General features: G+C 45.8%; 1 protein-coding gene across 1 annotated transcript in view; it reads left to right on the forward strand.

The window, feature by feature from the left end:
* Positions 1–23450, forward strand: part of klhdc8b (kelch domain containing 8B) — an 89811-nt gene that overhangs the window by 55311 nt on the left and 11050 nt on the right. The gene's annotated exons all lie outside the window — the stretch shown is intronic.

The following is a 23450-nucleotide window of genomic DNA, read 5'->3' on the forward strand; positions in this document are numbered from 1 at the left end:
GAGAGAGAGAGAGCAAGCGCAGAGAGAGAGAGCAGGAGCACAGAGAGAGACAGCAGGAGCACAGAGAGAGAGAGCAGGAGCACAGAGAGAGAGAGCAGGAGCACAGAGAGAGAGAGAGCAGGCGCAGAGAGAGAGGGCAGGAGCAGAGAGAGAGAGAGAGCAGGAGCACAGAGAGAGAACAGGAGCACAGAGAGAGCAGGAGCACAGAGAGAGAACAGGAGCACAGAGAGAGAGAGAGCAGGAGCACAGAGAGAGAGAGCAGAGAGAGAGCAGGAGCACAAAGAGAGAGCAGGAGCACAGAGAGAGAGAGAGCAGGAGCACAGAGAGAGAGCAGGAGCACAGAGAGAGAGAGAGAGCAGGAGCACAGAGAGAGAGCAGGAGCACAGAGAGAGAGAGCAGGAGCACAGAGAGAGAGAGAGCAGGCGCAGAGAGAGAGGGCAGGAGCAGAGAGAGAGAGAGAGCAGGAGCACAGAGAGAGAACAGGAGCACAGAGAGAGAACAGGAGCACAGAGAGAGAGAGAGAGCGGGAGCACAGAGAGAGAGAGCAGAGAGAGAGCAGGAGCACAAAGAGAGAGCAGGAGCACAGAGAGAGAGAGAGCAGGAGCACAGAGAGAGAGCAGGAGCACAGAGAGAGAGAGAGAGCAGGAGCACAGAGAGAGAGAGAGCAGGAACACGGAGAGAGAGAGAGATCAAGAGCACAGAGAGAGAGAGCAGGAGCACAGAGAGAGCAGGAGCACAGAGAGAGAGCAGGAGCACAGAGAGAGCAGGAGCACAGAGAGAGAGCAGGAGCACAGAGAGAGAGAGCAGGAGCACAGAGAGAGAGAGAGCAGGAGCACAGAGAGAGAGAGAGCAGGCGCAGAGAGAGAGAGAGCAGGAGCACAGAGAGAGAGAGAGAGCAGGCGCACAGAGAGAGAGAGAGCAGGAGCACAGAGAGAGACAGCAGGAGCACAGAGAGAGAGAGAGCAGGAGCACAGAGAGAGAGAGAGCAGGAGCACAGAGAGAGAGAGAGCAGGAGCACAGAGAGAGAGAGAGCAGGCGCAGAGAGAGAGGGCAGGAGCAGAGAGAGAGCAGGAGCACAGAGAGAGAGAGCAGGAGCACAGAGAGAGAGAGAGAGAGCAGGAGCACAGAGAGAGCAGGAGCAGAGAGAGAGAGAGCAGGAGCACAGAGAGAGAGAGAGCAGGAACACACAGAGAGAGCAGGAGCAGAGAGAGAGAGCAGGAGCACAGAGAGAGAGAGAGCAGGAACACAGAGAGAGAGCAGGAGCACAGAGAGAGAGAGCAGGCGCAGAGAGAGAGGGCAGGAGCACAGAGAGAGAGAGAGCAGGAGCACAGAGAGAGAACAGGAGCACAGAGAGAGCAGGAGCACAGAGAGAGAACAGGAGCACAGAGAGAGAGAGAGAGCAGGAGCACAGAGAGAGAACAGGAGCACAGAGAGAGAACAGGAGCACAGAGAGAGAGAGAGAGCGGGAGCACAGAGAGAGAGAGCAGAGAGAGAGCAGGAGCACAAAGAGAGAGCAGGAGCACAGAGAGAGAGAGAGCAGGAGCACAGAGAGAGAGCAGGAGCACAGAGAGAGAGAGAGAGCAGGAGCACAGAGAGAGAGCAGGAGCACAGAGAGAGAGAGCAGGAGCACAGAGAGAGAGAGCAGGAGCACAGAGAGAGAGAGAGAGCAGGCGCAGAGAGAGGGCAGGAGCAGAGAGAGAAAGAGAGCAGGAGCACAGAGAGAGAACAGGAGCACAGAGAGAGCAGGAGCACAGAGAGAGAACAGGAGCACAGAGAGAGAGAGAGCAGGAGCACAGAGAGAGAGAGCAGAGAGAGAGCAGGAGCACAAAGAGAGAGCAGGAGCACAGAGAGAGAGAGAGCAGGAGCACAGAGAGAGAGCAGGAGCACAGAGAGAGAGAGAGAGTTGGAGCACAGAGAGAGAGCAGGAGCACAGAGAGAGAGAGAGCAGGAGCACAGAGAGAGAGAGAGCAGGAACACGGAGAGAGAGAGAGATCAAGAGCACAGAGAGAGAGAGCAGGAGCACAGAGAGAGCAGGAGCACAGAGAGAGAGCAGGAGCACAGAGAGAGCAGGAGCACAGAGAGAGAGCAGGAGCACAGAGAGAGAGAGAGAGCAGGAGCACAGAGAGAGACAGCAGGAGCACAGAGAGAGAGAGCAGGAGCACAGAGAGAGAGAGAGCAGGAGCACAGAGAGAGAGAGAGCAGGCGCAGAGAGAGGGAGCAGGAGCACAGAGAGAGAGAGAGAGCAGGCGCACAGAGAGAGAGAGCAGGAGCACAGAGAGAGACAGCAGGAGCACAGAGAGAGAGAGAGCAGGAGCACAGAGAGAGAGAGCAGGAGCACAGAGAGAGAGAGCAGGAGCACAGAGAGAGAGAGAGCAGGAGCACAGAGAGAAAGAGAGCAGGCGCAGAGAGAGAGGGCAGGAGCAGAGAGAGAGCAGGAGCACAGAGAGAGAGAGCAGGAGCACAGAGAGAGAGAGCAGGAGCACAGAGAGAGCAGGAGCAGAGAGAGAGAGAGAGCAGGAGCACAGAGAGAGAGAGAGCAGGAACACACAGAGAGAGCAGGAGCAGAGAGAGAGAGCAGGAGCACAGAGAGAGAGCAGGAACACAGAGAGAGAGCAGGAGCACAGAGAGAGAGAGCAGGCGCAGAGAGAGAGGGCAGGAGCACAGAGAGAGAGAGAGCAGGAGCACAGAGAGAGAGCAGGAGCACAGGGAGACAGCAGGAGCACAGAGAGAGAGTAGGAGCACAGAGAGAGAGAGTAGGAGCATAGCGAGAGCAGGAGCAGAGAGAGAGAGTAGGAGCACAGAGAGAGAGCAGGAGCAGAGAGAGACAGCAGGTGCACAGAGAGAGAGCAGGAGCAGAGAGAGAGAGAGAGAGCAGGAGCACAGAGAGAGAGAGCAGGAGCAGAGAGAGAGAGTAGGAGCACAGAGAGAGAGCAGGAGCAGAGAAAGACAGCAGGAGCACAGAGAGCGAGCAGGAGCAGAGAGAGAGAGCAGGAGCACAGAGAGAGAGCAGGAGCAGAGAGAGACAGCAGGAGCACAGAGAGAGAGAGAGCAGGAGCAGAGAGAGAGCAGGACCCCTAATTCACACAGTCCCTAATTTAAATATAACCCATTGCAGACATTGACCAGGGATATTTTCCATAGAGATTTTCTGATTTGAAAACTGACATTCGTAGAATTGAGAATAAAATGCAGGAAATAAGGCATCCAAGTGCTAATGGAGCTAAAGAAGAAAATAAATAACTTTTGCTGCCACCGTCTCATTAACTGAGAGTAAAGTCTAAGCAGTTGGCTGAGGCTCATGTGTAGAAAATGGAAGTTTTATGGATGGATGAGCTTCCAAATGGCAGCTTTATTTATTAAACTACAACAGAAAATTATCCCGTTGATTTATTTCTTAGAACATAGAACATGGAACAGTACAGCACAGAACAGGCCCTTCGGCCCACGATGTTGTGCCGACCTTCATCTGAAACCAAGATCAAGCTATCCCACTCCCTACCATCCTGGTGTGCTCCATGTGCCTATCCAATAACCGCTTAAATGTTCCTAAAGTGTCTGACTCCACTATCACTGCAGGCAGTCCATTCCACACCCCAACCACTCTCTGCGTGAAGAACCTACCTCTGATATCCTTCCTATATCTCCCACCATGAACCCTATAGTTATGCCCCCTCGTAATAGCTCCATCCGCCCGAGGAAATAGTCTTTGAACGTTCACTCGATCTATCCCCTTCATCATTTTATAAACCTCTATTAAGTCTCCCCTCAATCTCCTCCGCTCCAGAGAGAACAGCCCCAGCTCCCTCAACCTTTCCTCATAAGACCGACACTCCAAACCAGGCAGCATCCTGGTAAATCTCCTCTGCACTCTTTCCAGCGCTTCCACATCCTTCTTATAGTGAGGTGACCAGAACTGCACGCAATATTCCAAATGCGGTCTCACCAAGGTCCTGTACAGTTGCAGCATAACCCCACGGCTCTTAAACTCCAACCCCCTGTTAATAAAAGCTAACACACTATATGCCTTCTTCACAGCTCTATCCACTTGAGTGGCAACCTTTAGAGATCTGTGGATATGGACCCCAAGATCTCTCTGTTCCTCCACAGTCTTCAGAACCCTACCTTTGACCCTGTAATCCACATTTAAATTAGTCCTACCAAAATGAATCACCTCACATTTATCAGGGTTAAACTCCATTTGCCATTTTTCAGCCCAGCTTTGCATCCTATCTATGTCTCTTTGCAGCCTACAACAGCCCTCCACCTCATCCACTACTCCACCAATCTTGGTGTCATCAGCAAATTTACTGATCCACCCTTCAGCCCCCTCCTCTAAGTCATTAATAAAAATCACAAAGAGCAGAGGACCAAGCACCGATCCCTGCGGCACTCCGCTAGCAACCTGCCTCCAGTCCGAAAATTTTCCATCCACCACCACCCTCTGTCTTCGATCAGACAGCCAGTTACCTATCCAATCGGCCAACTTTCCCTCTATCCCACACCTCCTTACTTTCATCATAAGCCGACCATGGGGGACCTTATCAAACGCCTTACTAAAATCCATGTATATGACATCAACCGCCCTACCTTCATCAACACACCTAGTTACCTCCTCAAAAAATTCTATCAAATTTGTGAGGCACGATTTGCCCTTCACAAATCCGTGCTGACTATCCCGGATTAATCCGCATCTTTCTAAATGGTCGTAAATCCCATCCCTAAGGACCTTTTCCATCAATTTACCAACCACCGAAGTCAGACTAACCGGTCTATAATTACCAGGGTCATTTCTATTCCCTTTCTTAAACAGAGGAACAACATTTGCCACTCTCCAGTCCTCTGGCACCATCCCCGTGGACAGCGAGGACCCAAAGATCAAAGCCAAAGGCTCTGCAATCTCATCCCTCGCCTCCCAAAGAATCCTAGGATACATTTCATCAGGCCCAGGGGACTTATCGACCTTCAGTTTATTCAAAACTGCCAATACATCCTCCCTCCGAACATCTATTTCCTCCAGCCTATTAGCCTGTAACACCTTTTCTTCCTGAAAAACATGTCCTTTGCTACTTTGTTGTCTGTCAGGTTTGCTTGATCAATGTTATTGTGTTTTTCACAGTCTGTGGGCTGCTTAATTTAGCCTGATCCTATCCTATACAGAGTAGCTTACCTTATAGACAGAATGATTGAAATATTTCCAAATTGTATAGTATAGCGCAGAGTGCGGTCTATGACCTGGGTTTAGTTTCATTTGTGGACTGCACTGCAGTTGATTTGATCTGTTCTTGGTGAACCCAGAAGTGTTTAGATAAGCCAAATGTGCTGACTTGAATTGACAAGGAACCAAGGCTAAGATACAACAGACATGGACAGGCAGACTCAATGCTATTGATGAGTCTAGTGAGTGACCGATTGCATATTGGCTTTGTCCAATTTTTCAACTATCGCTTTAATTTATTTACAGAAGTTTCTGATAAGTTGAGTTGACATTTTGCGAATGTGAAGTCAGATTTCCAACTGAGGGCCGGGATCATAAGTTGAGCACAGTTTCATTCTGTCGAGACCCTTCACATTATATTACCAGTTCCATCCAGTGGCTTCACTTCCAGCTACTAGGAGAAGCAGGCGTGAACTTTATTTGAATGGCAGCAGCAAATTCAGTCCGTGTAAAACTTCCATCTAATTGTTGGTGGCACAGTGGTTAGCACAGCTGCCCCACAGCACCAGGGACCCAGGTTTGATTTCTGACTTGGCCACTGTCTGTGCAGAGTCTGCGCCAGTTTCCTCCAGATACTCCGATTTCCTCGCATTGTCTGAAAGATGTGCTGGCCGGTGTATTGGCCATGCTAAATTCTCCCTCAATGTACCCTAGCAAGCATCGGAGTGTGGCGACTAGAGGATTGTCACAGCAGCTTCATTGCAGTGTTAATGTAAGCCTACCTGTGAAACTAATAAATAAGCTTTTAAAAAAACTAGGGTATAAACTGCACCAATTTCACAAATCGTAAGCAATTTTTTCAAGCATCATGCGTTGTCCTGCTTCTGTTATATCATGAGCCACCTTCCCTGCCACAGACATCAAACATGGGCTTTCATAGTCATTGCATTCATTTTAATTAGGCTGTGCAGAATCAGTTCAATTCATGTGTTGCACAGCACAACAGATCCAAATTTATACATTGCAACATCAATGTACTGCCTAATGAGGAAAATATCAGACAAATAGACTCCTCATTCATTAGTCTCTGCGATAGCCATGGCTTGAATTATTCAAAGGCATAAACTGAAAACAATTGAACAATTGAGAGAACAATGCAACAATTCATTAGAAAATTAATAATTTTAACAAGCCAATTTTTTGATTACTCTGAGAAATCTTTCTGGACTAAGATTATGAATACAGTATACCTTCGACCTCCAGGATGAAAGAACTGCATGTGTACAATCCTACTTTATAAAATCGTAGAATTCCTACAAGACAGAAGAGGCCATTCGGCCCAAGAAGTCTGCACCAATTCTCTGAACGAGCATCTGACCCAGGCCTCTCCCTTGCCCTATCCCCATAATCCAGCACATTTCCCATAGCTAATCCATCTAATTTACACATCTTGCGACACTAAGGGCCTCCGACCCTCCAAGCCGGTACCAATCATGATGCCCTAACTAAATTTTAAAAAAACATTCTGCTCTTACTTGGTCTGTATCCCTCTATTCCCTCCCTAGCCATGTACCCATGCAGATACCTCTTAAATGTTGCTAATGTGCCTGCTTCCACCACCTCCTCTGGCAGCGCGTTCCAGGCACCTGCTACTCTCCTAATCCCATCTCCGCATGGCCAATCTCCCTAACCTGCACATCTTTGGAGTGTGGGAGGAAACCAGAGCACCCGGAGGAAATCCAGGCAGACACTGGAAGAATGTGCAAACTCCATACAGACAGTCATTCAAGGCCAGAATTGAACCCAGGTCCTTGGAGCTGTGAGGCTGCAGTGCTAACCGCTGTGCCAAATATTTTGGATTAGAACACAGCAGTCCATATGTTCTCCTAGTAGCTAATTCACTAACTCATCGATAACTACGCAACTCAAACTCACACAATTGGTATTCAAGATTCCACTAACAGTGAGTTCAAACCAAAATTAAGGATATTATTATTTCACAGGCCTATGACTAAGAGCAAAGAACATTATACTTACCCTTCTGCATCACCACCTAATGTTTGCACCTATTTCTGCTCCAGATGGCTTGGGCCTAAGGCAAGTTATAACTTGCAGCCAGGTCATCCTGTAAATACCAACCTGCAGGCTAGTATTTTCTGCAGGAAATATTCCCAAAGTCTCGCTGTAACTTCACTGACCACCTCAAGAAATGACATATGAGGAAGGAGATTGAGGAATCACTTGGAAAATACTACTTGTGTCCACAGGTTCATTGGATGTCTTCTTTGACTGCAGATACTCCATTTGATTCTTATTTTAGTTACTCCAAAAAAACCCCATCATTTTTATAGTCATTTTATTTAATTCTTGGTTTTCTAGTGATGTGGTCCGAACAGAGGTGGCACTTGTTTTGGAATCCTTCAATCCTTCTGTTTTGATATGGCGCCTTAAAACAACACGCAAGACTCACTTGTTCCTCGAAATTTCTTAACTGCTGGGTAACCATGTTTGAATTTGTCAGGACTGGCAATTGGAAAGATTATTTGTTCGATTGAATTTGATTAATTATTGTCACATGTATTGGGATACAGTGAAAAGTATTGTTTCTTGTACACTGTACAGACAAAGCATACCGTTCGTAGAGTACATAGGAGAAAAGGAAAGGAGAGGGTGCAGAATGTAGTGTTACAGTTAGAGATAGGTATAGAGAAAGATCAGCTTAATATATGGTAGGTCTATTCAAAAGTCTGATGGCAGCAGGGAAGAAGCTGTTCTTGAGTCGGTTGATACGTGTTCTCAGACTTTTGTATCCTTTTTCCGATGGAAAAATGTGGAAGAGAGTATACCCAGGGTGCCTGGGGTCCTTGATTATGCTGGCTGCTTTTTTGAGGTAATGGAAAGTCTAGACAGAGTCAATGGATGGGAGGCTGGTTTGCGTGATGGACTGGGCTACATTCACGACCCTATGTAGTTTCTTGCAGTCTTGGTCAGAGTGGTTGCCATACGAAGCTGTGATACGTCAGTGTTCGTGGATGAATCCCAAATCCACTTCGATAGAAAGCAGAGCTGCGACTGGAGTTCTTCAAAAGCTCATTATTATCAAATTCCAGTGGGCCACTCCCAGTGGCATCACAGATACAAAGAATTGAAATAGCCTGGCTGAATTCTTCGAGGCCTAAATGGACATTGAAACTGAGCCACCACCATGTCCATCCCAAGTCAAATATTTTCTTTAAGAGTTCGCGAACGATTGTTTTTAGAAGGATGAGCTACAACACAATGATATTCTGAGTGACTGCAGAGGGTTTTTTATTGGTTAAAGTATTTTTAAATTATCTAAATATTTAATAATAGTCATTGTCAAGTTGTATTCTGGAGTGGTGATCTCTCTTTTGGTGAATCAGTTTGGGATGTAGAAGGATTCTGGGATTCTAATTCATCAAACTTGAGTGAGACACAAGTTTGAAGAGCAATTGATGCGATTTGTTGCCCATCTTGTCCCAATACTTAGTAGTTATCTGAGCATGAGAGTATTGCTGTTCTCAGAGTTTTATAGTGCCCTTCAGATAGTCATTTAGAATTGAAGAACTTGTCTAGTTGATAGTGAATAATATCCTGGGCTTCTTGCATAGAATCATAGAATCTGCGGTGCAGAAGGAGGCCATTTGGCCCATCGAACCTGCACCGACCACAATCCCACCCAGGTCCTGTCCTTATCCTGTAGCCCCACATGTTTATCCTCCTAATCCCCCTGACACTACAGGGCAATTTAGCATGGCCAATCAACCTAATCTGCACATCTTTGCACTGTGGGAGAAAACTGCAACACCTGGAGGAAACCCACGCAGGCACGGGGAGAATGTGCAAACTCTACACTAACAGTCACCTGAGGCCGGAATTGAACCAGGGTCCCTGGCGCTGTGAGGCAGCAGTGCTAACCACTGTGCCACCGTGTCGCATCCTGTGGTTCACAATATTGAAATCGCTGATTGTTGGTTTTGAATATCTTAATTAAAAAGGTAATGAAACATGTTGAAAACTAAAGAATAAAACTGCATTTGCATTACATCCCGACACATTGAAATATCCAGCAACTACGGGGTTGTAAATTTGAAAGTATTTTCTATAAGCAATCCATTATTCAACTGGGTATCTTATGATTTTTAACTCAAATAGGGACCATCATTAAAATCTCTTGGGAAATTAGATTCAAATGGAATATTCACACTTAAAATTGGTTTTGAAAAATGATTTAGAATGTTCATATGGCAATATAATAGCTTATTTTGGATGTGAATGCATGGCTCCCTAAAACATGATTAGACTTTTCCTCTCACATTTTCAATACATTTTCTGATTCAATTTTCTCTCTCTCTTTTTCTCTCTCTCACTTTCACCCTCTCCACATACACACATATAATTAGTGATGGGTTGAAAGGTTATGGAGAACGGGCAGGAATGGGGAGTTGAGGCCAAGATGAGATCAGCCATGTTCGTATTGGCCTTGGAGGGAGTGCAGAGAAGGTTCACCAGGTTGATACCGGAGATGAGGGGTGTTGATTATGAGGAGAGACTGAGCAGATTGGGTTTGTACTCGTTGGAATTTAGAAGGCTGAGGGGGGATCTTATAGAGACCTATAAGATAATGAAGGGGCTGGATAGGGTAGAGGTGGAGAGATTTTTTCCACTTAGAAAGGAAGCTAGAACTAGAGGGCACAGCCTCAAAATAAAGGGGGGGTCAGTTTAGGACAGAGTTGAAGAGGAACTTCTTCTCTCAGAGGGTGGTGAATCTCTGGAATTCCCTGCCCACTGATGTGGTGGAGGCTACCTCGTTGAATATGTTTAAATCACGGATAGATGGATTCCTGATCGGTAAGGGAATTAGGGGTTATGGGGATCAGGCGGGTAAGTGGAACTGATCCACTTCAGATCTGCCATGATCTTATTGAATGGCGGGGCAGGCTCGAGGGGCTAGATGGCCTACTCCTGCTCCTATTTCTTATGTTCTTCTTATGTTCTTATGTTCTTATTGAAAGGCGGAGCAGGTTCGATGGGCTGAATTGCCGATCCCTGCTCCTAGTTCTTATTATATACATAGATACATATCTGAATATAATCTGTATGGATATCAGTTACTCTTTCACTGAATTGCTGCGTCTTAATCACCTCCAGGCCCTTTTCTCTCTTCCTCTACTTACTCCAATCCTGCCTTATTATGTTACCCCTCACTCAGCTGCCAGCCAACTAAGAAATAAAAAACCTTTGGGTCATGGCAGAGATTCATGTCTGCAGCTAAAATTATCTAGAAAAACACACAATGCAGTTGCATATTTTCTCAGCGCACTAAAGGGAATCCACGTATTTGCTTCATACTCATGGGAAAACCAGACAAAACGTCGGACCAGCAAGGCTTTCTCATCTCCTGCTTCGGTTCCAGTTTAGAATTGGAATTCTGCACAATGCAACACAGACCAATATTATGCACATGATCTGATGAATTACCAATGCTATTTTCAGAGGTGAATGATAATAAGTTTTCAAAAGGAAACACCAGTGATGAGCACATTTCTCAAACTATACTGGTAACTTACTATAACGTGAGGCCAGATAGATGGAAACCGTTCATTTCTCACTCTTCATAGGAATTGTTACAGGAGAAAAAGCTACACCTTCCTGATAGCCACATGAGTCTGATTGGGGGTAGGGAACACATGCATCAAGATATGGAAGGTTATCTAGCTCATGTTAACCATACAATACCCACAGTACAGATGGAGGCCATTCAGCCCATTGAGTCCGCACCGACCACAATCCCATCCAGGCCCTATTCCCATAACCCCACACATTAACCCTGCTAATCCCCTTGACACTAGGGTCAATTTAGCATAGCTAATCAACCTAACCCGCACATCTTTGGAGTGTGGGAGGAAACCGGAGAGGCAACCCACGCAGACACAGGGAGAATGTGCAAACTCCACTCAAACAGTGACCCAAGGCCAGAATCGAACCTGGGTCCCTAGCGCTGTGAGGCAACAGTGCTAATCACTGTGCCACCATGCCACCTGAAAGAGGCCAGCTGGTCTTTACCTTTCTGTCATTTTCATGGATTTGAATGAAATCTGCGCCAGTTGGTTATTTTATATGTTCTGAGTGGCTGCAGGAGTACTCAAAGGACACCAAGAAGAGTAGAGAAAGCAGTAAAGGAGAGAATTGGCGGAAAAGCTTAATGGGGGAACAATCTTGCCAGAATTTGGTAAAGTGTCAGGCTCAGTCAGAAAACTGGCGCGTAACTCTCCAGTTGCGTGGAGCAGTTTTCCCTCCAGATTTTGAGCCTCTTTTTTTAAAAAAAAGAGTGGGTGTGGTTTATGCCGTCACTCTAGTGGGGCGGGGACTGTTAGAGCCGAGAACAGGCTCCACGGGGATCGAAGCATTCACTTTGGAAGTTGCCCTGATTGGAAACTCAGAACTGCTCAGTTCTGGTCGCCTCATTACAGGAAGGATGTAGAAATTATTGAAAGGGTGCAGAGAAGATTTACAAGGATGTTGCCTGGATTGGTTGGCATGCCTTATGAGGATAGGCTGAGGGAGCTCGGTCTTTTCTCCTTGGAGAGACGAAGGATGAGAGGTGACCTGATAGAGGTGCACAAGATGTTGAGAGGCATAGATCGGGTGGATTCTCAGAGGCTTTTCCCCAGGGCTGAAATGGCTGCTACGAGAGGACACAGGTTTAAGGTGCTGGGGAGTAGGTACAGAGGAGATGTCAGGGGTAAGTTTTTCACTCAGAGGGTGGTGGGTGAGTGGAATCGGCTGCCGTCAATGGTGGTGGAGGCAAACTCGATAGGGTCTTTTGAGAGACTTCTGGATGAGTACATGGGACTTAATAGGATTGAGGGTTATAGGTAAGCCTATATATAGGCCTAGGTAGGTAGAGACATGACCGGCGCAACTTGTGGGCCGAAGGGCCTGTTTGTGCTGTAGTTTTTCTATGTTCTATGCTCTATGGAAATAAAAAATAAGTTCTTTACAGCCCCCCCCCCCCCACCATAGAGGTATTGGGGGTCCTCCCCACAATGATATCCAACATCCCCTCCTTCCCCATCTCCCCCGCCACATGATGATCGCTGGCATTTCAACAGCCGCCTCCCCCCACCGCCACCCAATGAACGCATTTCCACCCCTCCACCACCACACATGGGGCTCCCACTAGGGAGTGGTCCTGGTACTGCTCCCGACACAGATTGGGCCAATCTGTGCCAGGGGGCAGTGCCAAGGCAATGCCAGGCCATGTCCCTCTCCCGTCGTCATGTCGACGAGGTATGAATGTACCATGAGGGGGGATCATGTGGCAAGGGAACTACATAATTACATTTACATTTATTAAAATCAGAAATGGATGTCAATTACTCTTTCACTGAATTGCTACGTCCTTTCTCTCTCTGCTCTCTCTGGTGACTTCACTCCCTCGTCCTGCCTTATTTTATTGGCCCTCATTCACCTGTCATCCAGCTAAGCTATAAAAGAACCTGCGGGTCATGACTGAGGTTACAGCGTGAACTTGATTACGTCACTGGCGAGGGGCAGGGAAAATCAGAAATCACAATCTCACCGGCGAGAATCCGTTTTTTTCTGATTCCGGTGCTCCCACCGGAAATAGCGTACACGGTTACTCTGGGCTCAAGAATCCGCTCAATATCTTTTGACTAAGGAAGGGAGTGTATGGCTACATGTTTGGATTTTTGCATCAGCACAAAAGACCACCCTTAGAAATAAATAATCTTGCCCTAAGGTGTGCCTCTACTTTCCTAAAACCCAGATAATTATAACCAGGGCAATGAACCTGCCATCAGTGTATTTCAGCTTACTGAATTTATAACAAGCTCCCAGATGACCTCCTGTACTTTGAAAGGCATTAAAAAACACGACCATAGCTAAAGCTGTAAAATGTGACACATATTTATTAAGTGATAAATAAATAAGTGAATAGGTTGAAGTGCCTAGAGTAGATTTACAGGCTCAGCAATTCCACAGAAAAAAGAATGCGAGGAATGGTCTCTTCCCTGTGCTAGAACTCAAAATAAAACAGGATTTGAAGCAAAAGCTGAGACCACAATCTTACAATGCTGTTCATTTCAAAGAACCTACTGTCTATCTCTCATTCTTTGATGGCTGCAGAAGGGTGTCTGATGGAAAAGGTCAACCGAGGTTTTACTTTCAAAGACCTTTGAAGATTTCATATAGTGCCTTTCATGATCTCAGGTTGCCTGGAAGTACTTTACAGCCAATTACATAACATTGAAGAAAACAGAAAATACTACGAATGCTGGAAATCTGAAATAAAAGCAGAGGAGCAGATGTTGCCAGGCCCACGTATATCCAGCATTTTTATTTCCAGGTTTGAAATCTGGAAAAAACGGTCACTGTTCTAATGTTGGAGACATGGCGGCCAGTTTGCACACAGCAAGAGAATGGTGGCACAGTGGTTAGCACTGCTGCCTCACAGCACCAGGGACCTGGGTTCAATTCCTGGTTTGGGTGACTGTGCGGAGTTTGAATGTGTTCTCCGTGTCTGCGTGAGTTTCCTCCGGGTGCTCCAGTTTCCTCCCACAGTCCAAAAGACGTGCTGGTTAGATGTATCGGCAATGCTAAATTCTCCCTCAGTGTACCTGAAGAGGTGCCAGAGTGTGGCGACTAGGGGATTTTCACAATAACTTCATTGCATTGGCCATGCTAAATCTTCCCTCAGTGTACCCAAATAAGTGTGGCGAGTAGGGGATTTTCACAATAACTTCATTGCATTGGCCATGCTAAATCTTCCCTCAATGTTCCCAAATAAGTGTGGCGAGTAGGGGATTTTCACAGTAACTTCATTGCATTGTTAATGTAAGCCCACTTGTGACACTAGTAAATAAACTAAAAAGCACGCAGGCTTTTAAGATAATGACCAGATAATATGATTTAGGTTGAAGGGAAAGTACAGGCCAAGACACCAAGTATAACTCACTACACTATTTTGACATCTTCTGTATCTGTACCTGAGTATTCTGTAACTTGATTTCTGTGTTTCTGTGCACTGTTGGAGAACAGATTTTCACTCCATCTGACGAAGGGGCAGCGCTCTGAAAGCTTATGGTATTTGCTACCAAATAAACCTGTTGGACTTTAACCTGGTGTTGTGAGACTTCTTACTGTGCCCACCCCAGTCCAACGCCGGCATCTCCACATCCTGAGCAGACAGGCAGGACCTTGGTTTATTGTTACGTCTGAAGCATGGTATCTCCGCCAATGCAGCACTCAAGGAAAAACAAAAAAGTATCACACTCAAATGATGCTGTCAATCAAGGATATACTTAAAAAGATTCATAAAATGCTTGCATTTGAACATAATAAATTAGCCCCAGCCTGAGTACAGGTTGATTTGTCCCAAACAATTAGTATGAACTGCGAGACTTGCCTTCATTTGAGATATGCTCCCAACTAACACCTGTTGGAACAGTCCAATTGTCACCTGTTTAGCAGCAGCTCTTAAAACATAAACACTGTAAGCAGGTAAACAGCATTACAATTTGAAGCTTGTACAGGTCGATGTTGTCCTATTAGCTGTGGCAGACTTGTCAGGGCTAATTTTCTGAGTTTGTGTTGCTGATAGGATGCACCAATCTTGCATATCAGAAAATAATGGGCACCCGGCCCACCATCATCCACAAGTGATTTCCCCAGAGTGATAATCAGCTCTTGTCATCTGTGCTCGGGCTAGTGTTTAATGAGCAGGCTGGGCCACGTTTTGTAAATGAACCTGATTTGTAGGTACAGTTGCAAGCGAGAAAAAAAGACCAATAACATAATACAGCATCCACAAAAATCATTGGGTAAGATGGGAGGTTCTGGTCATCGAGCTCTGAGTTACAATAAAAACTTTGTAAAAAATGTTTAGTGAAGAAGGAAAGCTGCACTGTCGCTGACTCAATGAAGCGCCTCTGATGATAAATAAGAGCTGTTTTCCCTGAAGCTTGGCTAACCTTCATGATTAGCTGAGGTAGGGAAGGAAGGGAATATAATAATTGGAGAAACTCCAAATGCCTAAATAACTTGTATATTTTCACTGTGCATGGTGGCACAGTGGTTAGCACTGCGGTCTCCCAGTGCCAGGGATCCGTGTTCGATTCCCGGCCTTGGATTACTGTCTGTGTGGAGGCTACACAGTAAGAGTTTTAACAACACCAGGTTAAAGTCCAACAGGTTTATTTGGTAGCAAATGCCATTAGCTTTCGGAGCGCTGCTCCTTCGTCAGATGGAGTGGAAATCCGCTCTCAAACAGGGCACAGAGACACAAAATCAAGTTACAGAAGACTGATTAGAATGCGAATCTCTACAGCCAACCAGGTCTTAAAGATACAGACAATGTTAGTGAAGGGAGCATTAAGCACAGGTTAAAGAGATGTGTATTGTCTCCAGACAGGACAGCCAGTGAGATTCTGCAAGTCCAGGAGGCAAGCTGTGAAGGTTACTGATAGTGTGACATAAACCCAACATCCCAGTTTAGGCTGTCCTCATGTGTGCGGAACTTGGCTATCAGTTTCTGCTCAGCGACTCTGCATTCTCTCCGTGTCTGTGTGGGTTTCCTCCGGGTTTCCTCCCATTGTCCGAAGACGTGCTGGTTAGGTGCATTTGCCATGCTAAATTCTCCCTCAGTGTACCCGAACAGGCGCTGGAGTGTGGCAACTAGGGGATTTTCAGGTACTTCATTGCAGCGTTAATGTAAACCTACTTGTGACACTCCTAAAAAGTAAACTTTATTGGACTTTTAATAGCGTTTTGACATGAGCATTATGCTTAATATGGAGCCTCCCATGAAAGGAATAAGTTCAGAGTTGGCAGCAATGTGGTGTAGCCCTATCACTGACTCATCTTCAGCCGAGTGAATGTCGGTACTGGCTGTGCTGAACAGTTAAAATGATCCTTATTTGCAAACTTTGCAACCTTTTCTTATCCCTCGCTCCTCTGACTCACAGTGCAGACATGAATCTAGTTATTTAATTTTACTTTATCTCCCAACATTTATTGCTGTTCCTTTCAAAGCAGCACACACCAATCACCATTCTCCAACTACTGCGAGCTAGAATCTGAATGATTGAAGGCATCAAACGGCAGGAAAATATCTCGCCTTCAGTCAGTGCAATTTCCCATACATTTATGGCAGGGGCTGGAGACTAGATCATCCAAAGGATTTTAATTGCTAATAACATTGGTATCTTAAATATGCATCTTTTCTTTGGATAAGGCTCTGTGGTGTGACGCGTTTGGCATGCGATTGATTTTATTCTGAAAAGCCGCTGGTGGGAGCAGGTTAATGTGTTGGCGCATGGATCCCTGCTGTGGGAAACACTGTCAATCTTTGACACTCGGAAGAAAATTTATGATTCAATTTCCATGGCAACTTTGACAAATGAGTGATGGACACAATTATCAAAACCTGTTGGGTTGAAAGGGCAGCCTGCCTTCCCCTCCTTCGACTGCTAACTTTTCAGGGTCTGTAGACATTGGAACATAATTCCCCCTGACATTCCTGCAGTGTTCATACCATCAATAAATTAAATGGAAGGCTTAAAACTTACTGCAGCATGAATAATGGCAGGACTTCAGATCTGCTGCAGTGCAGGCTTTGGTGCCAGTATTAATGAGCTAAATGTTAATGTTATTTCCATTTGAACTGAGTAGTATTTATTGAAATTTGCAGCCACTGTATCACCATCTTATTTGTCACGTCTCTAATTGGACGATGCAGACGTACAATTGTTTTTTAAAAATAAATGTAAATGTTGAGGAAAAAAAGCCTAAATCCAGAGACAGATAGAAAGAAAGACCTTGAAATGGTGCCTTTTGCACCCTCACGATGTCCCAAAGCACTTCACAGCAGCCTGGGCGATGTGCAACTTCACATAGCTGTGAGGGAAAAAGTCTGAGCTTCACACTGGGGGATCCATAAAGTACATCAGTGACCTGAAGGATCTCTAACTGTATTTAAAATTCATTTCTGAGAAAAATTACGCATCATTTTAATTTGGTGCTGGTTGACTGTAGTGCTTTAGATATCTAGAACCTCTGAAAAATATATCCTAATTAACAGTAAGAGCGTTGATGCCAAATTCTGCTTTGCTGGTCAATTCCTTTAGTTCTCTGATGAGAAACAACCTTCCCGTAGCTGCTAGCGGCTCAATTTTGATGTACTTGGATGATTTTTGAACTTGTGTGAGAGCCTGAAGTGTATGAGGAAGAAAAGACAAATGGCATTACCATCACTGAATCCCCCACTGTCAACATCCTTGGGGTTACCATTGACCAGAAACTCAACTGGACTCACCACATAAACACAGTGGCTACAAGAGCAGGTCAGAGGCTAGGAATACTGCGGCAAGTAACTCACCTCCTGACTCCCCAAAGCCTATCCACCATCTACAAGGCACAAGTCAGGAGTGTGATGGAATACTCCCCACTTGCCTGGATGGGTGCAGCTCCAACAACACTCAAGAAGCTTGACACCATCCAGGACAAAGCAGCCCACTTAATTGGCACCACATCCACAAACATCCATTCCCTCCACCACCGATGCTCAGTAGCAGCAGTGTGTACTATCTACAAAATGCACTACAGCAATTCACCAAAGATTCTTAGACAGCATCTTCCAAACCCACGACCACTTCTTTCTAGAAGGACAAGGGCAGCAAATACATGGGAACACCACCAACTGCAAGTTCCCCTCCATGCCTTTCATCATCCTGGCTTGGAAATATATAGCCGTTCCTTCGCAGTCGCTGGGTCAAAATCCTGGAATTCTCTCCCGAATGACCCATGACACGTGGACTGCAATGTTTCAAGAAGCAGCTCACCACCATCTTCTCAAGGGCAACCAGGGATGGGCAATAAAGGCTGACCAGCCAGTGACGCCCATGTCCCACAAATGAATAAAAGAAAATGATGAAGCACCGTCACTCAGTGTCAGACTTACAGCCATCAGTTCAGAAGCTGGGACTGAATGGACTTTACAGGACAGCTTAAAAGTGGGATTTACTGGTGGTGAATCCCTGAGCATGAATGGTTTGCAGCCAGGGTCGAGGGAAAGTGAAGCTTGGTGCCAACTTGCTGGAGGGTGAGGTCGTCCATGGGTTCTGCTGCAGAGGACACAAAATGAAAACTTCAATGGGCAGCATACAGATAAAGGGTGTTCAATGAAATGCTTGGTGCATTAGCAGGCCTACCAAAAAGGCAGCCACCCCTGTCAAGGAGCATGAATAAGTCCAGCACCACATTTCTGCTCCTTAAAATCTACCTCATTGATCAAGCTTTTGCCCATTGACCCTGATATCATAATATCTCTACTTTCTCAGGAAGCTAAGGAAATTTGGCATGTCAGCTACAACATACCAATTTTTGTAGATGCACCATAAAAAGTATCCTTTCTGGATGTATCACAGGTTGGTATGGCTCCTGCTCTGTCCAAGACACCAAGAAACTACAAAGGGTTGTGAACGTAGCCCAGTCCTTCACACAAACCAGCCTCCCATCCATTGACTGTCTATACTTCCCGCTGCCTGGAAAAGCAGCCAGCATAATCAAGGACCCCATGCACCCCAGACATTCTCTCTTCCACCTTCTTCCATCGGGGAAAAGGTACAAAGTCTGAGAACATGTAACAAATGACTCAAGGACAGCGTCTTCCCTGCTGCCATCAGACTTTTGAACAGTTCTATTATATACTAAGTTGATCTTTCCCTTCACCCTATCTGTAACTGCAACACTATATTCTGCACCCTCCTTTCCTGCTCTCCTGTGTACTCTATGAACTGTATACTTTGTATAGTGCGCAAGAAACAATACTTTTCACTGTATCCCAATACATGTGACAATAAATAAAATCAAATTCTGTGGCTTGGTGCTTTTATGGATAATGCTGTTACTAAGCCCCCTGGGACATTATATTACATTAAATGTGTGATTTACATGTAAGTTATTGTTGTCAGAGATAATAGTAACAGATGTATGGATGAAGGTTTCTGCAGCAGATGTGCTGAGGTAGGGCCTGAATCGAGCAACGTAGCAGAGGTGGAAAGTAATAGGTCAGTGTAAATACAACTTTTGTTTCTGCCTTATTCCTGCCTTTAATAGTGAGGTGAAATTGTTGAGCTTCTTTTCTTGATAGCTATAAGTCATCCATCTTTTACAGGCAAATACAACAAAGTGCTAAGAACATAAGCCTTATAAACCATCTGTTGGTCCTAAGAGTCAACTTGATGTTATTCCATGTGCTCTCTGCACCACATTACGGCTATTTCCCGGCAGGATAAAGTCACCAAGGTGGCAGTCCTCCCAAAGACAGAGCTCTCAAGTTTGTCAGCAGTCTTCAAATGGAGGTGGCTTTGTTGGTGTAGGCACATTCACAGGTTGCGTACATAAGGACTTTCCGTACGGGGATATAACTAGGGGCTAGACGATTAGTAGGATGCCCAAAACTCTGCCTCACAGATGCTTGTGAGTGTGACATGCAGGCCCAAAACATCAGTTGTCATCACCAGCTAAGGACAGAGGAACGCGGCAACACCTCCTGGGACTAGAGTACACCACCGCGATGACAAGCTGCTACAGTGGCTTGGCAACAGATACCAACGCTGGAAACAATAACTCACAATGACACCTGGTGGCTTTATGTGGAGCTTACTCATGGCAGAACCTGCCTCTCAACGAATGGCCACTTCAACCATCTACAAAGGTGCGCTATATGAAGGCAACTCATCTGAAATAGATTATTTGCTGCATACCCATCATCTTTCATAGATGAAGAAGCTCCTCCACAAAACAACCATCAGCATTTAATACCCAGCCACTGTTCACACACACCTCAATCCTAAAAGAACCATTAGAAAAAGCTCTTGCTACCCAAGCACCAGCAGCCAGGTCCAACACATATACAATAACTTAAGATGAGAAGTATCACACTGTTGAAGAATGCATAGAGACAGACATGCATCTACAGTGTTGCTCTGGACCCCATATGCAAACATTGGGCCCCTACTTCCTCGGCAACTCTCAACTATTAAGGAACAATTAACGTTTTATTTTTCTAAGGAAGTCAAGGAAGTCCCAAATGTAAATATGCTGGGGCTCAGACTGGTGATGGTGGGGCAGGATGGGCAGGGTGGGGGGAGGGGGGGGTGGGGGTAGTGCGGTGTTTGTTGCTGATGCCTCCCTGCCAGCAAAACCTAAATCACCCTTAAAAAGCACCCCCCCGCCCTCCCCATTAAATCCATCTCAAATCATGAAATCAAATTGTCCAGGATAGACCACGCTGGCACAGTGGTTGGCACTGCTGCCTCACAGCATCAGGGACCCGGGTTCAATTCCGGCCTCGGGTCACTGTCTGTGTGGAGTTTCCACATTCTCCCCGTGTCTGCGTGGGTTTCCTCCGGGTGCTCCAGTTTCCTCCCACAGATGTGCAGGTTAGGTTGATTGGCCATGCTAAATTGACCTTAGTGTCAGGGGGATTAGCAGGGTAAATGTGCAGGGCTACGTGAATGGGGCCTGGGTGGATTGTGGTCAGTGCAAACTCGATGGACCGAATGGCCTCCTTCTGCACTGTGGGGATTCTATGATTCTATGATCTGACATAAATACTTGAAGGGATCTGAACATCCTTATCTTTGCTTAAAAAGGCAAAAACCCTCTTAGAAATACCTGGGTGCCAAATTAAGTGGATAACTTATCATTGCAATGTTTTTGGAAAATTAAATTCTTCATTTACCGCATGACCATGGAAGTTAATTCATTTCCTGTAAAAGACCAGACTATTAAAAGTAGGGTCTGGAATCATTGACATATTTCAAACAAAACCCTGGAAGCAATGATCTGCAACATTGTTCAAGTGAAATTGATAGTTTTGCTAAGTCGAATATTGAAGTATCCTGTTGGAAGAAATAGTTTGATGACTGGTTTGTATTTATTTAGGTTATACAGCAATGGAATGCTGTGATGGATAATTTGCCCCATTAATGAATATTGCAGACACTATGTCCTCCCCCATGGTGAGTTTGGTGGTGGGAGAACGGGGAATGGGGACCTGCCACCTTCCCACCTCCACCCTGATTAAGTCTGTAACAAGAAGGCCTTAAATGGGCATTCAGTGTCAACATAGCAGCCTCATACTGCTGCCACTGGTATTAGCTTGGCAGTGTATTGTGGGGGGCCCCCCATGCAGGGAGCACTTCAAACATAGCCTGGCATTTTTGCTGCAGGCTCACGGAGAGGGGGTCAGGTGTTCAAAGGAACTCAGAGCCTGATTGGGGGACCTGGCATCAGGAAGTGAGGCAGAGAGGTGGCAGTGAGATCCTGCCTTTTGCCCTTGCTGCTGACATCTCCCTCCACACTTCATAACTCCCTTCCTGCAACCCCCAACCTGCCTGTCCCTGGGTCGTTCCTCAGTCGTAAGTGGGTGTTGTGCGTGCAGCAGCCCTCACTCCCCAATAGTGCTGCTGAGCACAGAAGAGCTGCGGCCTCTGATTGGTCGGCAGTGCTCGCCAAGCTTGACAGCTGCCTCTGGGGTCCTTGAACCCAGGGGTAGGCCCACCACTGGCCTGACAAGTGCCTGAGTGGCACAAGAATCAGTTGGCCTTCCCAAAAAAGAGGAGTATCTGAGTTTTTCAGCCAGTGGCTGAGACCTCTGCCACTTCACAGGATTCTGCCTATGTTACAATGTTTTTCTTGTTGTATTTAAAACTATCATTCCCTTCAAGTAGCCAGAAAAAGTAGCGGTGTGGTTTCAAGATGATTTATTGACAACTGTCGCACTATGACACAAAGATAAGTGCTAAAGTGAATCGTGTGGAGGGCGTAGAAGGTCTGCAGAGAGATTTGGACAGGCTGAGTGAGTGGGCGAGGATCTGGCAGATGGAGTATAACGTTGACAAATGCGAGGTTATTCACTTTGGAGGAAATAATAGCAAATTGGATTATTATCTAAATGGAAAAAAATTACAACATGCTACTGTGCAAAGGGACCTGGGGGTCCTTGTGCATGAGACGCAAAAACCCAGTCTGCAGGTGCAACAGGTGATCAAGAAGGCAAATGGGATGTTGGCCTGTATCGCAAGGGGGATAGAATATAAAAGCAGAGATGTCTTGCTGCATCTGTACAGGGCATTGGTGAGGCTGCAGCTGGAATACTGTGTGCAGTATTGGTCCCCTTATTTACGGAAGGATATATTGGCCTTGGAGGGAGTGCAGAGAAGGTTCACCAGGTTGATACCAGAGATGAGGGGTATTGATTATGAGGAGAGACTGAGCAGATTGGGTTTGTACTCGTTGGAATTTAGAAGGCTGAGGGGGGATCTTATAGAGACCTATAAGATAATGAAGGGGCTGGATAGGGTAGAGGTGGGGAGATTCTTTCCACTTAGAAAGGAAGCTAGAACTAGAGGGCACAGCCTCAAAATAAAGGGGGGTCAGTTTAGGACAGAGTTGAGGAGGAACTTCTTCTCTCAGAGGGCGGTGAATCTCTGGAATTCTCTGCCCACTGAAGTGGTGGAGGCTACCTCGTTGAATATGTTTAAATCACGGATAGATGGATTCCTGATTGGTAAGGGAATTAGGGGTTATGGGGATCAGGCGGGTAAGTGGAACTGATCCACTTCAGATCAGCCATGATCTTATTGAATGGCGGGGCAGGCTCGAGGGGCTAGATGGCCTACTCCTGCTCCTATTTCTTATGTTCTTATGTTCTTACAGGACTCCGACTAAGCCATTCTGAGCCATCAGAGTGCAGAATTCAGAAATACACAAGCAATTATATTTTCAACTTTGATTATAAGTAATTAGCACATACCAATAAAAGTATAGGAGTTATTTTGATCCACTCACAGTTATTGATTAAGGTTACATCATGCATACATAAGGGTATAGTGACCAGTTAAGACTTATGCATGTTACATCATCAAGCAATGATAGCTATATCTCTGACCAATGGTATATCAACCTCCCTTTCCATTGTTCCTTGTTCTAATGGTAAACATGAGCTGCAGCTGCACACTGTTCAATTAAATGATCCTTGACTCTTATCTGGGTCTGCTTTAATCAAGACCTGTGTTTTTCACATAACTTTCCCTGTGTGACTGAGATTTTTAAACTTGTGTGATTATTAACCCATTCAGCCTATATATTCAAGAACTGAAATGGAAATATCAAAGTATGTTTGATAAACAATGTTCAAATCACTGCAGTGTTTGGGCATACATCTAGCAATCATTGTTGTCCC

The sequence above is a fragment of the Mustelus asterias genome, chromosome 3, assembly GCF_964213995.1.
Source record: "Mustelus asterias chromosome 3, sMusAst1.hap1.1, whole genome shotgun sequence".
Lineage (NCBI taxonomy): Eukaryota > Metazoa > Chordata > Chondrichthyes > Carcharhiniformes > Triakidae > Mustelus > Mustelus asterias.